Source organism: Anser brachyrhynchus (genome assembly GCF_964034855.1).
Source record: "Anser brachyrhynchus genome assembly, chromosome: 16".
In the NCBI taxonomy this organism is placed as follows: Eukaryota; Metazoa; Chordata; class Aves; order Anseriformes; family Anatidae; genus Anser; species Anser brachyrhynchus.
Window position 1 is genome coordinate 9,588,051 of NC_137734.1, and position 13,539 is coordinate 9,601,589.

The following is a 13,539-nucleotide window of genomic DNA, read 5'->3' on the forward strand; positions in this document are numbered from 1 at the left end:
GCTTCCTCACTAATACTAGCATAGGGAAATAATCTGTTAGAGTTTAGCTCAGGTTTGCAGCTATGCATGTTTTTATCTTTGTTCACGTGTTGGGATACACTTACCTGCTGAGTTACACACTTGTACAAAGTGTTTCCAAAAATTTATGCCTTACTCTTCCATGGAGCTCATGCATAAAGAAAATGGGAGGTGTCACCAAGTCTCTACCAACACAATTGTTTTCGAGATGGAACAGAATGAGCTGGATAAGGATAGTCGCACAGGAGATACAGGAATAAGGATTAGTCTCCTACTTTTTGAAGTGTTTTACACGGGTGGAAAGGAAGGAAGCGTCTTGTAAGCATAAACCAGTAATTCAAAGACACACAGACTGATACTCAGATCAATAATCCTGTCTACAACTGGAGCATGCTAAATATTTCCCAGAATAAGAACGTTTAAAACATACTATCATCAGTAAGATGCAGTGGCATACTTTTAATATTGGCTTGTAGCTATTTTTGTTGATGGTATTTAAACACCTTAATTGAAAATATGAAAATATTCTGACAAATATCCAAAGGAACAAAAAAAACAACATAAATTATTCAAAACTTTCACACCTAAACTGTAAAGCAAACTGCTTGATGATGCTTTCTTATAGTCCTTTCAGTGTCATTTACTGGCTTAACCAAATAAATCTAAAAGCAGAAAACCAGACAACATATTTCCACATCTGGAGCCCCAGGGAATTCATGGTAGTTATGACGTGATGTCAGATCATATTATACCTTCAAGGTGATTGATTAGTATAGCAGTAGCTTAATTGTATTGCAAAACTGCACTGGCTATTTACTAGGAGATAAACTGAGGTGCTTTCTGTGATTATGCCAAGTGATAAATTCCTCATCCACCACATTCCATATATAATGTGCACCACTAATACAAACTCCAGCAGGTCCATCTTCAGTTTTTCTCATTTACTACAAGTTGTACTGACATGGTATTCAATTACCTTCCTGGCACAGAAAATCCTTGTACATCATAAAAACAACAGCAGTAAAATCCTGCTCTGGTATATAATTTGGTACTTTTGAAAATAAGGAGAATATGAAAAGACTGAAATAGGCTAGCACCAATGCAGGATAACAGAGTTTTAGACTGACCAAGTGTGCAAACAAGGGGTTGTCTATATAACTGCAGTAGAATACGTTCTCATGTGTCAGTCGCTCGGAGACATTTTACTCCACACATTACACATCTACCACACTAACACGCCAGGCCAAGAAGCACAAATCTGTGGAAGGAGACAGTTCCTGCTGCGTCCTACAGTGCAGGTAAAAGCAACTTAACTACCTGCACAGAGAACAAAAAAGGCTTCTGATTCCTCTTTTGCACTGTTTTATCTTTAGATATTTTACTAGAGGATTGAGCACACTGCAAAGATTCTAGCACTGCCTATATGATTGCTTAATACAGTATCTGAATAAAAACAGTTATCTTAAAACCTAGAGCTCTCTGCATAAGCCTGTGCACATCGTGCAGGTGAGTTTCATGTTGTGTCTGCAAGAGAATCAGACGCATGATACAGCTCAATTCCAGCATAAACATGGTAGGAGAAAACACTGCATTACACGTGCTATGCCTGTGCACATCTATGTTTTTATGAGTGGCTGTAGCAAATCATTAACTACTTGGAAATTAGTTCTACATGCACAGACGTACACAAACATCAGCTAATGCTGACTACCCACAAAATGCCAGGTTCTCTGTCGGTTAATCCTAAATAGTGTTTTAATTAATGGACAATATTTACTAATGTTTCTTCATTGCAAACAGGTAGAACTATTATATATATACAGTGATAACAATTTTAATTTGGTAATTTTTGTGTTTGTCATTTTGAGTTTATCTTTGTTGAGTTGGTTTTCTTGTAACAAATTCCACTTTTCCAGAGAGGTTCAATATCTGTAGATGATGGATTTTAGACGTGGCTGGTTCCTTGGTTGGCTCCAAGAGCCTTGGTTGTCTCTTTTTATTTTTTCCTTTCTCAAGGGACACTTTTCTATATAACCACTTGGGTCTCCTCTTGAGTAATGTTTGAGAATCCTTACTGGGATAGAGAATGTGTCTAGCAGTCACATTATTTGCACTGTGATCAGATGGTTGTAGTAGTACCCATCTCTGGCAGTTTACTTGCCTTCTCCTTTCTCAGTGTTTGTCTATGCTCCCAATTTGCATGGCATTTGTCATTCTGGATCCAGCGCTGCTTTATGTTTTGCTAGCTTTCCTTCCTCCCATCCACATTCATTTTAGCACTATACATTTCATACTTTTATGGTGTTTATAACTGAGCTCCCTTCAAAGATATTTTTTCTTGGCATATTTTCCTCTGTCTTTGAGTTATCCAGATGGAATTTGCTGAGAGTTTCTCTCTTTTGGAAGTATTTTTAATTAGGAGAAAAACAACTTATTTTTTTCCTCATCTTATTATTTTGAATTCTTCTTTAATTAGCAGCTAATGTACAAGAAGATGAAATATACTAAAATGAAGACTTATTAACCAGCAGCGTTAACATTGTCATGGTCTGTGGGGTAGGAGGGTGGGAAGAACCTTCTGAGAGAGAAATTTTAAAGCTGCCTTCAGGGGACACATGCATACATACTCGTTGGAATTTAATTAAAAATGTCATTGGAAAGCTGCTGAATAACCTCCATCTTAAACAATTAAGCCTAAACTCCTAGTGACTCAGGCTTCCCTAGATCATTCATTAGAAGAAGCTCTGTGTCTAGGTGCAATAGACTACTGGTGTTAATGTCAGCCTTAAAATGATGTTCAAGGGACTCAGAGATACACAGGCTACGCCATGTATCAGAAGACTACCAAAAAGTTAATTTTGTGGAAGGCACTTTATCTAAAACTGAAATGTAGTTATGTGGCTAGGCTGCCAAGCAGAAATGAAAAAGTAAAGACAAAAAAAAATGAGGTTGAGGATATGTTAACAAAATAGCAATACAGGTGCCTAAACAGATGTGTGCTTCAGTTCCCAGACTATAAACTTGATCTTTTTTGGCTTCAATTTCAGAACTCAGTGCTTCTGACATACATAATTTTCAGAAGACACTAAGTCCATTTAGAAGAGGAATATATTTGGTATTTAATAAAGAAGCCTTTAAAGAAGCACCAGAATCATTCACTGGTGGAGACAGGCTATAAGGGATAGTATCGCCGTAACTGGTTAGCTCTGCCCCAGCGGTGCTGCCCGACGGTCACTTTTCATAAGCACAGACAGTGAGCATCAGCAACGGTGAACTGACTGGCTGCTTTCAAACCATCTAACACTCTACAGTAATTAGAAACTGGGCTTGAGCTCAGTCTTCTACTGGAAACATTTTTATATGCATATTTACATTTCTGTATAGACAACAAAAACTTTTCTCTGAGGTGAAATCTCATCCTAAGGTTTTGAATTTTAACATCACATAAAGGCCATGAGGCCCTGGGCAACCCGATCAGGGCGGCACCCCAGCCCATGGCAGGGGGTTGGCACTGGGTGATCCTTGAGGTCCCTTCCAACCCAAGCCATTCTGTCATTCTGTGATAAAGTAACATCAACAAGCCTCCTTTTTTCCATGTTTTTCCTGAGATGGATGTAATCACTGACTGGAAGACTGTGTTATAAAGTATTTTCAGGTTAATTTTTTGGGACACTGCCTATTGTTGGAAAGGGTAATATATTGTATTATAAGACTTGTATATAGCACTGAATGATTTAAATTATTCAAATACATTTGTAGGGTAGTTCATAGAGTAACAAGCTCAACAAACCATTTCTTCCTGCATTCCAAACCAATTTCTTCTCAGAAAGCAATTACATTTAAAAACAACTGATGCACACCGAGGAACAGTAAATTAACTTTTACTACTCAGGAGAAAGTCCCATATGTCACTGTGGACAATCCAATGAAAAACTTCTGTTTAGCACAGATAATCCATCAGAAAGATCAGAAGTGTTTAGAAAAGCATTAGGAATGGACTGAGCAATAATCCCAAACCTTATAATGCCTCTGTATCAGTGAGTGGTGTATTCTCATCCGGAGTGCTGTGTTCAGGTATGGTCTCACGACTGAACAGATACAATAAGCAAAACTGGTTTTGAGAAGGGTGAAGTGCTGCCTAAAGGCATAATGAGATTCATGTGTGAGAACAGATGAGATTAGGACCGCTTTGCTAAGAGGATTTTACAAAGAGGGGGAAGGGAGGAATTGCAAAAGCAGTGTGAGAGCGCAGTGCCAACCACCTCCAGAAACCCCGAGGGTCATTGACTTTCCAGCATGTCGGAAGGAGTTGACAGCACGCAGCTGCTCCAGGAGCGTGGTGTCACTTACCCGTTATTTCTCTGGGCTCCCGAGGTGAGCACAGAAGGTGTTCCCCCCATTGGTTACGTCAGATGCCCTTTCTAGCTCACGTTCCTCTCTCAGCTTGTATATCACTGCTTTTATTTCATTGACTTCAGTGGTTTTTTTTTGTTTGTTTGTTTTTTTGACTTGACTCCACAGTGCTATCCATCTGCTCGGCTTCAACTTTACTGCCTATAACAGGCCAAAAAAAACCACAGCTCTAATAAAATACTCACAGTCTTGGAGCATGTGAATACAATAAATGCATTAAACTGTTCAAATGCAATTTATTTGTGAAAAAAAAAATCAAAAAACATATTCCTGAATAGAAAATCCCCTAAAGGTGGTTTTATTTTCAGTCCCTTCATTGGGCCACATTCTAAGATGTCCAAAGTATGTAAATCCAAATCCATTTACTTGGATTTGTATTAATACCCAGCACCAAAATATAGAATCCCGTGCACTGAGAAATGCAATCAGATACAGACAAACTTATGTGTGTATGTCCCACAATCAGATCTACACTCCTAAATGCAACCCCACACCTGTACACATTAAATTCTGTTACACTGGAAGCTAACACATAATTTAGAAACCACAAGTTTTAAAGAAATTCCAAAGGAATTTGCTTTCACAGTGTAGAGTAAGAAACAGTTCTACACGCATCACTTTGTGTCCCGTAATAATTCTGTACATGCACATACTATCACACCTAATTCCAGGGAGGCTCAGAGCACACAGCAATGGCAAACAGCTGTAAGAAAATATTGTTTTCACGAAATGGTCCTCATGTGATTTCCTCCTTATGTTGCCATGAAGAAAGACCGATTTTTGCAATTGTCTCTACAACATTTCTAGAACGGACTAGAATCTAACATCCATTTTATTATTTGTTTTAGGAAATAATTTTTCCTATTTTTAATTTGTTTCTCAAATTATATAGCTATGTAGTAACTCCTCTATTTCTTGCTCTGATATTTTCCTGTGAGGAGAGGCGAGGAGAGATTCAGGGGAATCTTATCAAACGTATCAAATCAATACCTGAAGGGAGGGTGCAAGGAAGCCAGAGCCAGGCTCTTTTTGGTGCCCAGTGCCAGGACAAGAGGCAGTGGGCACAAAGTGGAACATAGGAGGCTCCCTCCAAATAATAGGAAGCACTTCTGTGCTGTGCGGATGACAGCACTGGCACAGGCTGCTCAGAGAAGTTGTGGAGTCTCCTTGGAGATCTTCTCAAGGTGCCTGGACGTGGTGCTGGGCACCCTGCTCTGGGTGTCCCTGCTTCAGCAGGGCTTGGACCAGGTGGACCCAGAGGTCCCTTCCAACCTCAACCTTTCTGTGGTTCTGGAATAATATCAGACAAACAGACCACTCTAAAAAACAGAATGAGAAGACAGTCAGTGGCCAATAGGCATAGTATATGCAATTTGCACAATGTAGTCCTTCAAATATGGTGATCTCTGTAAAAGAAAAAGATATTCCAATAGCTCCACTAGAACATGGTTTCCAGGTCAATTCCTGCCTTCTGACAAATCAATACAGAACACGAAATCCATTGTAAAGAGACTCGGGCTTTCAATCCCTCATTAACCACATTGCAACGCTGATTTTGAGTAAAAAAAAAAAAAAAAAGTAATGAAAAAAGATAAATTTTCTGTGCCTATCAGTGTAAGAGAGAGATGGTAAGGATCCATGCAGTTCTGGCTCCAGCTGGGATTCTGCTGCTTCATACTCCGACATAAATTACAATTGACCTAACTCATCTTTATTATTGAAAAGCTATTATGACTGTAGGAGAACTTTCTCCTACAGATGAAGATTGAGGCTCTAGTATGACTTTGGTCATAAGTCCTATCTTCACTTTCTGTATCCAGTTATTCCATTCTCAATGTCACATAATTTTAAGAATGAACTCTTCAGACTTTCTTCCCCCAGAAAACCTGTAAAAATTGGAATTTTGGATGCTATGTTTTTTTTTGTTTGTTTGTTTGTTTTCTATTTTAATTTAAAAACAACAGCCAACCAACCAGTATAAAACTAATGAGAATGGGGTAACAAGTTTTAAGTTGCACTGAAAGAGATTAGTGCTAGTTTTATACATTCCCAGCTCCCGCATTAGGAATGTCTGGGTTACCAAGAGAATCAGCTAAGTCCCAGCTTCTTCAGTACAGGAAAACATTGTTGAGTGAAGCGAAGAAATAATACAGAAGATGAGTGAGATGTAAACAAGTGAGCTCAGAAAATGTTGAAAGTGAACTAAAAGCCAAAAGCATCCTTGGTGTTATTTCAGGGAAGTTAATGGATTGACAGCAAGGATAAATTTGAGACTTGGAATCAATGTATAGATGGTTTAAAGGTTCTACCTTAACCAGTAATTGGCTTGTCTGACCTACACCCTAAGAAGTTATGCAACAGGTTTCTGTACTAATGAAAGCTGCCTTCTGCTGGCTTCTGTTTTCATTTGACCCTTTACAGGAGCCATTCAGGGCCTGCCATTGTCAAAGTAAAATGTAATTCTAAGCACAAAGCTTTTGGTATATGAGCAGATGGTCACCTTATCCCTGAATGTCAGTTCACCAGGTCGTATGCAGCAAGCTTTCACAATAAAATTTAATGGAGATGACCATACAGATGTAGAACAAAATGGTTTCAAACAGGCACAAAGCAAACAAGGAATGTGTCTAAACTGTGCAGTTTTGAACAACTGAAAACAAAATAGCTTTTGACTTGTTCTTAATAGTCTTGTTCAATTGTCGGAACTAAAGAAAAATTCCCTCTGGCAGTTTAATATATGTAGCACTAGCAATATCACATTCTCAGTTTATAGAAACATCAATTTTTTCTTATTCACTCTGGCATTCTTCAGATGATAGCATTAAGCTGTGTATTGATACACTCTACAAATTCCAAAGACTAAGAAATTTTCACTCTTTAGCTTCTCAGAATTAAGCTTTGGACAAAACAGTCAATACAAACTTAAAGGAGAAAAATGGCTATCGGATCACAAGGTCTACCAGCTAAAGCAGATAGGAAGTCAGCTAACAAGTGTACCACGGACATTGTGAGATCAGATCAGCACAGGTACAGTCACTCTGTAGAAGAGTTCACCAATACACATAGTTCTTAGGTGGTACATGACTACATAAAATTGATAGCACCCTCTGTGAAATCCTCAGTTTCCAGGAGACAAACTGATATCCTCTATCATATACATCAGAACATGCACACATTTCCTGTAGATGAGTCCTGACAAAAGAGTACACAGAAAATCGATGTGCCTACCTCCTTGCCAATCACCAGTTATAGCAAGGTGGGTATTTCAGGCAAAAGCACTGAACTGTACATGATTAACCACAACTAAGTATGTTCCTGTATTGATCACAGGCAGCACAGACCAGAGAAGAGGATCGTAATTCCAACTCATCTTGGAGAACTGGAGAAATAAACAAGAGACACAATGAAAATGAAAATAGACCATAATCATACAGGACGTGTAGGCCAAATCAACTGCACAGAGATAAGAAAGGGGAAGACAGGTCTGTTTACAAAGGATGTGGGCTTTAAAGTGAATTACCAGCCAACATACATGAACAATGTCACACGTCGGAAGAAAAATGTAATCACAGTATTGGGTTGCTTGAAGGCTAATACTAGTAGCAAGACAGACAAAATAATATAACATTTGGCTTAAAGAGTTGGGCTTCTTACTTTTGTTTCTTGAGTTGGGCTTCTTATTTTTGTTTCTTTAATTAAAATATGATACTCACACAATCTCTACCATGGGCACCAGTAAACATACACAAAGATCCTTTATACCAGTATTTGTCAAAACCTCTACCCAACAGGAGAATAGCTATAGCAGTGCCAAATAACATGATAGCAATAGTGCTGCAGCAAGAAGGTTGTGCTGTATTAATGCAGACTCAAATAAAATGCATAATGTGTGTGTGTAAACAACTCACAGTCTTTGGCAAGCACAAGTCTTTCAGCAAGGTACATCTGACGACTGATAGTGAGATGCATCTATGGGTCCATCCAGAACCACATGGCATTGTCCAGTTTCCCAAACCATCGTTTCTTGACTCAACCAATCCATCAGCAGTCTCTATTTCACAGCTACCTCATATATAAATGCTTCTTTTAGCATTTTGAGATTGTACCTGCACAGAGATTAATAAGGTGCATGGAAAACATGAGAATTGCATACAGTGAGAAAAATATTCAACAGCCACTAACTCATCTCTAGACCTATGGATATAAACTGAAAACTGCCATGGACAAATAATCATGCATTTGGTGGCCACGGCTGGAAGTTTGATCCACAACAATTTGAGATAAAATGTAACAGTAGAGTCCTACTTAGGCTTCATGATTCAGTGAGATTTTAATATGTAAAACTCTTTCAAATCTTCTTTGTTTGCTGAAGTTTTTCATAAGCCCATAAATGAGATTTATTTGTTACAACTGAAATAGGTCAGAAAAAGAGAATCAATAGCCTTAGCTTGGGAAAAACCTCTTGATGCTGAAATTCTAAAATAAGAAAGTTCTTTGAAATGCCCTTCTATTAACTACTTTCCTCAGAGAAGTCTAAGGCATATTCATTAGCCTGAAATTAAATTGAGCATGGTATGATTTGCATCATATAACATAATGTGACAGTAGTGAAACCCCAATATGACATAAAAGACACACAAAAAATTCAATTTTAAGAATTTTCAATTAAAAAAGTAGCCTGCAAACCTGCAAAGTCCCATAAGCAAAAAGGATTACAGCTGGCAGTGCTCTGAATGACTTAATTTACATGTGAAAGAGCTCAACTTCTAGTTAATTATACTGCAGACGCAACCCTGAAAATCCAGGGTATGGATATTCATTTCTCATTAGAAAGCTCCTGCTTTTCTCACTCTCTTTCTCTATTATTTTTTTTTTAATTATTCACCTCACCATTGTGCACAGATCTACAGAAAAACAGCCCATTAAAATATACCAATAAAAGTATGACAAATATTGATATCAAAATTGCTTTGGTATAGGTGTTTTATTCATTCCAAGTCTACATAGATGAATACTCTGCTTATCTCTTCTTCTGCTAGATGCTCCCATGATTCCCCTAAGCTTACTAGCTGTTAATAAAAGAACCTTTTAATTCATAATTTACATAGAAATGAATATGAATTTAAGAAATCTACACTTATTTTGGAAAAAAAATCCTTGGTTGTGCACTCCTTTCTTTAAAATTCTTCCGATCTCCTTCTCCCATCTCTGTTATCATTCAGGTTATGAACAAAGGAATTAAGCTGTAACTGAGCTCATATTCTCATACTCCATATCAGCAAGATTCCCTCTGTCACAGCCTCCAGAACAGTTGTGTTTCTCAGTGGTATTATTCTGGAACTGTTCACTAAAGCAAGCAGTTTAAAACAATCTTTCTGCTTGTCTTTCTCCTCCTCTATATCATGTTACACTAGACACATACACACAGTGGCTTTATGGGCTTTTAAAGACCATATTGGGAAATCAAACTTTACAAACCTAGATTTGTGGGAGTGCGTGAGTGTGTCTAATGTGCACAAATCTGGAGAAAAGGGAAGACGTTGCTGCTCTTGGTTGACTAGTAATTCCCCTCATAGCAAAGGTCCCATCAACACATGATGGGTCTGCTGCTGTGCTGGTCCAGCTGCCATCCTTCACAAACCCAACAAATGTGTGAGGCTGGCACTGGATCTCCTTTGGGCTTGTTATAGGAGCTACCTGGCTGCAGTCAATGAAGTCTGTGAGAACCCACAAAATTTTCTGTTCTCTTTCCTTCCCCTAACGAACCTGAAAGATACATCACCAGTCAACAGAAATGTAACATCAGAAAAATCAAGGGGATTGGCATTTTGTTAGATTGTTTAATAGATCTTCCTCAGCATGGTTGCATTTGTCAAGAAATAACCACTAATGCAGAGCTACCAGCAGACAACAGTGTGCAGCTTCAGGGTCCTTCCCACCTTTCTGAAGCACTGCCTAGGTTTCCAACACAACTTGGGCAATGTTAGGAATGCGCACTGCTGGTTGTCTCACGGGCTGCCACAATGATAAAAACCTGCACAGAAAATCTGTACACTCCTACAGAAGCCCAATTTATTTACAAGGTGCCTCCTGTGAGGGCTTTTGGATGGCAACATCATAACCACCAAATGCTAGTCTCTGCACATACAAATTGCTTTTAGACCAAAACTTGCCTGTTAGAGCTTCATGCAACTTTTTTTTTTTCCTCTTGTAAAAAGTACAACTGGTCCAGAAAACAGGCTAAGTATTCTCATATGTCTCTACTGACCAATTTCCCAGTTGATGGCTTTTTGTTTAAACTTGATGTCTATTGTTTAAAAACAGTTGAACACGGGGTTTTGTTGTTGTTTGTTTTTCAACTTTGTTCTATACATTTTTTCTTTCCTGGATTTCACTTTTACAGGGTTTAAAAACTGAGCTATTAAACAGTCTATATTCAACTAGATGCATCAATTCTAGGCAGATCCACAGCAAACCTCAGCTAAATTTAATAGCTCCATTAAAAATGATAGAACGGAAATAATATTCACTGTTATATTTTTTCCTAAAATTATATATGCATTTTCTGTTTGTTCTCCTAGGCACCCAAATCCGCCTGTTCTCCCTGCCAACTTAACAGCTTTTCCTGCTTCAAAATCAACTGAGACACTGATCCAGATTTATTGATCCAGAGCATGAAGTCTGACACTTCATGGCTCCGTTCTAATCGTAGCTGCCACAGGATGATAGGACACACATATACATGTTTACCCTCAACCTTCCATCTAAAGGGGAAAGAACTCTGGCAGCTGCAAATTACTTGAAGTGCTATTTAACCTTTTCTGGTATTGACATCATTTCCTTTGGGAGTGAAACAGAGCCTGTCATAGGTTATAGCTTTTATTCAGCACAGTAGATCTCATCTAGTTTGGCAAAGGTTCTTCTTTGGCAATTAATTCCATGTTTTATTCATCCCAGAATTCTTTAAAGCTGCAAATCAAAATGCCAGTCTATGCACTGCTAACCACATTATGAAGCACCAGTATTGCTAATAAAGGTGCTTTTTGCATAGCAATCAGATTGCCTCTTTTCAGAGAAAATGAATTTAGCTCTGTATTTATCTCACTAATTGCATTCATAGCATTACAGACAAAATATCACCCACCTCAGATTTACATTATGCAAAACCTAATCTCTTAAGTTACTAAACCAAAAGTAAGCCATACGTTCCCTCCCGAGACGCAGAAAACACATTGTTTGAACTGTCAAACCATATGAATTAGATTTATCAGGAAAAAAAGCTTAGATACCACAAATGATAAGAAAATAATCACTTCAGAGCATGTGCATGCTGTAAATTCACTGCTTAGGAGAAAAGCACAACAGCTGACCAAGCACATGTTGCAGAATTTATGTCTCTCTGGTAATTATGAAAGCAAAGAAGCAATTTCTTACTTGAGTCCAGTTAAATTCGAGAAATAACTTAACATTCAAATGGAAAGCAGCGAGAGCTCTTACAGCTATCCCTCCTCCATGCCCCCAGGGCTCCATTAAGTTTATGGGTAAAGTCAGTCAGTTTTCATTGTCCCACTGCAAGCTTGAAAAATGAAAATCTTCCTTAAAGAGGTATATAAATGTCTGTCCCAACTAGCAGGAAAACTGTGATACACCGAGACTTACAATTCAGGGGCCAGAATCTGCTGCTCTTATTTATGCCCAACTCTCTCTTCATGCTGAAGCTTAGAAAAGGTCTACAGCGTACTTTATTGTAGTTACCTATTGCCACGGGTTTTTAAGTACTGCATTGTACCGTAATTAGTGTTCCACCTCCTACTCTATTAGCTCCATTATTGTGTACAGCACTCTTCACAAATTTCTACAACAGAACAGATTGAGAGAGTGCATTAGAGACAATGTTTTCATACTACGAATTCTTTCCCATTTTTAATTCTTTGTAAGGGTCCCTGCTCACTGGAATGACTCACAGGGTTGGTGCATTATTATTCCACAGACTTTACTTCAAGACTAGTGCCAGTGATTGAGACTTTTGAGATGAAACTTTGTCACACCAGAAGCAAGGCACATCATTTGTAAAGTCCGATTGCAGCTCCTTATGAAGACCTTTGGATTGACACATGTCTGTCTGGTCATACTCTGCTTCAAATGTGAGAGACTAGAATATTAAGGAGAATCTATTGCTTTGGGTATCTGCCTACGCTGAAGACAAAGCAGTAAAACTAGTCTGTGCTCAGGCACAAAAAGAAGACTATTGATGCTAAGCTTACAAAGCCAAAAGAACCTAAGAACGGCAGCAAAGGTCAGACAAAGGCTCAGCTATCCCAGCACCATGCCTCTGGCTGTGCTCAGCAGCAAAGGCTGACTGAAGGTTACTGGGAAACCTTCTCAAAACACCAGTTTACTGTTTTTAGACTTCCTGAGAGCTGCTGTCTTGGTATTTAACAGCTTTCAGTGGATTTTCCTTTCAACATTTTCTCCATTCCTTTTTCAACCTATAGTAATTTTGCCTCCAAGCATCTTGTGGCAAGGAGGACAGATTACTTAAATTTGCATATACAAATGAGATTTTCTTCTATGTAAATACATAAACTTCTTTCACAAAGGTTTAAAAATGTAGCATCCATTATTTATTGCCATTGCAAACGTCATTAGTTTCTGTGGCACTCACCAAAATGGAGAACACTACAAGCACTAATGAATTTACTTTGAAATATCTTGGGTACGTAGAAAATGCTATCTTACTTCTATATTACAGCACAAGGAGACTATTTACCTCGATAAGTCAAATGACATAGGTAGTCTGTGGCAAACCCAAGAGCAGAATCTAGGTCATCAGCTTCTCAGCCTGTTCTCTAAAGTACAAGATATGGAAGAAAGAGCACAAGAAACTACACAATAAGAAAAGATCAATACTGAAGAGCTTTTAAAAGCTTAGGAATAAATTCAGATCTGAACTGAGCTAATGAAGCTGAAAAGAGGTGTACTCATTCTCCTATTTTTTTCAGTATTTATACTTGTCGTTCTCCACAGTGTCTAGCTTTGCAGGTGAAATATCTAATAGGGGCAGTGTTCTCTGCTCTTATAAATATCTCTATTTTACTCTGTCCTGAT

General features: G+C 38.3%; 1 long non-coding RNA gene across 1 annotated transcript in view; it reads left to right on the forward strand.

The window, feature by feature from the left end:
• Positions 1-8,402: 8,402 nt before the first annotated feature.
• The window catches only part of LOC308178981, a 94,721-nt gene continuing 89,584 nt past the window's right edge, over positions 8,403-13,539 (forward strand). The window contains exon 1 of the long non-coding RNA XR_013940085.1: positions 8,403-8,533. This is a non-coding gene — a long non-coding RNA (uncharacterized lncRNA). The remainder of the gene's footprint in view (positions 8,534-13,539) is intronic.